The following is a 1,950-nucleotide window of genomic DNA, read 5'->3' on the forward strand; positions in this document are numbered from 1 at the left end:
AAAAAGAAAGCAGGCCCGTTTCTTTGCCCTTTCTAGAAACTTGACCTTTAAAACAGATCGCTTCTCTGCAAATACCTTTCCTATTTCACAAAAAAATGTACCCCCCTCCAAAAGTCCTGGCCTTCCCAACCTCCTAAATGATGAAATAGAATATACCCCCCAAGCTCCCGCCACTGTGGGTAGGAGAAGGTAGGAGTAACATTCTCCACCCTGCGCCAACAAGGAGTTCATTCATCACAACGAGGCACCTTTCCTCAAGAAGAAAGCAGGAGACATGGAAGCTTTCCCCCGAGTTGGCTAGCAGGGCTTGCAAGAGGAGGGATGCATGCAGGGTTTGAGATCCTACTGTCTTTAAATATAAAGAGTCCGATCACCAAGTGTAGAGGCGGAATGCATAGGTGGAGGTGAGTGGGGAGGACGCTTGCTGGCTAGGGGGTGGGTTGCACTGGAGAAGCACCCAGTCAGGAGCTGTCATGCAGGTTTCAAGGGAATGGAAGGGACCATTTGGGCAGAGGAGGGGAAAGTCCATTCTCCTCCTGAGGAACAGGACCAAGCCAGGCTTCCCCTGAGAATGGGTGGCAGAGGCGAGGCTCTACGGGCAGCTGGGTTTGTTTTGCTGGGATACGTTCTCTGAAAGTCTTTATATTCTTCTGGAGCAGGAAAGTCTTCCACTAGATGGGAAGAATACTTTGAATCAAAATCATCCAAGAAAGAACGACAGTGGCAATAGAATCGCTGTGGCCATTCCTCAGTGGTGGTGGTGGCGGCGGAGGAGGCGGGGCTGGCCCAGCTGGCGTCCTCGAGGGAGGCGTGGTGGGGGCTTGCCTCGGCTCAGGGGTTCTGACCCATGCATTCGGCATGGCAGTGGGGAAGGCGGAGCATCTCTGGAACCATTTAGGATCATGGGTGAGGGGGTGGGCGTGGTACTCCCTGACCGCGAGAGTCCTGGACTGGGGGAGGTAGCCGATTACTCTATAGCGAGGGTGAGGCCCTAGGTGGCCTCTGTGGCAGCTCAGGGACCGACCCCTTCCTTGGTGGGACTGGAGGGTCCACTGGGGACCCCAGGAGGCTGGCAGCGAGATGGGGGAGGAGAAGCCAGACACTGGCCACGTGGTCCCATTCTGATATTCACAGGGGACAGAGGTGGTTTTGACAGGGTTGGAGCAGGAGGTCCCTCTCGACCAGGGTGCAGCCTGCGTCCGGGTGTGGGCGGCATGGGTTTCTCTCTGTCCTAAGACTGGGGCTTTGTTGCGGTGCATGGGCAGAGGTGGAACAAGAGGAGCCCAAGAGCTGTGCTTCCTGCCTGCACTGCTGGTGGTATTAAGCTGAGAGAGGTCTAGTAATGAGGGTCCCTGCCTCCCGGACAATTCTGGGAGGGAGGCTCGGCTGCTGTCTGTATCATCTTGAACACATCCATTGGCTTGTGGACACCGGTGACCTTTGGGCAGCAGCTTGCGAACCGGGGACTTTGGGGCCAGCTCACCAGCCAGGTTCTCTGAAAGGTCCTTGGCTCCCGCAGGCCGGAGGTGCGGCACTCCTCCTAGAAACACACCTCCCTCGGGCTTCAGGGCAACTGCTCCAGAGGCAGAACCACCACTGTTTCCTTTGGGTTTCTCAAGGAAGGAGAAAGGTTGGGAGTGAGCACTCTGATAGTTAATGTTGGTCACCTTCTTCAGCCGTGTGTTTTATTTCAAGAAAGTTGTAGTTGAATTATGCTCACATGGAATCCTACGGTGGCTGTTCATTTTTGTGTGTATAAAAGTAGCTTCAAAGAATAGGCTACAGGTGTGGTTGAAGAGAACACCTTCCCTTTGATGTTAAACACCTCTGTCTTTATTTATTTAAAACAAGCCAACCTTAGGGGCGCCTGGGTGGCTCATTCAGTTAAGCGCTGGACTCCAGCTCCAGTCTTGATCTCATGGTTCATGGGTTCGAGCCCCGCATAGGGCT

At 54.2% G+C, this 1,950-nt stretch overlaps 1 pseudogene; it reads right to left on the reverse strand.

Moving 5' to 3' along the window:
- Positions 1-470: 470 nt before the first annotated feature.
- LOC132671063 (WAS/WASL-interacting protein family member 2 pseudogene) lies at positions 471-1,679 on the reverse strand (annotated as a pseudogene).
- Between the last annotated feature and the right edge of the window lie 271 nt (positions 1,680-1,950).

The sequence above is a fragment of the Panthera onca genome, chromosome C1 (genome assembly GCF_046562875.1).
Source record: "Panthera onca isolate mPanOnc1 chromosome C1, mPanOnc1 haplotype 2, whole genome shotgun sequence".
NCBI lineage: Eukaryota > Metazoa > Chordata > Mammalia > Carnivora > Felidae > Panthera > Panthera onca.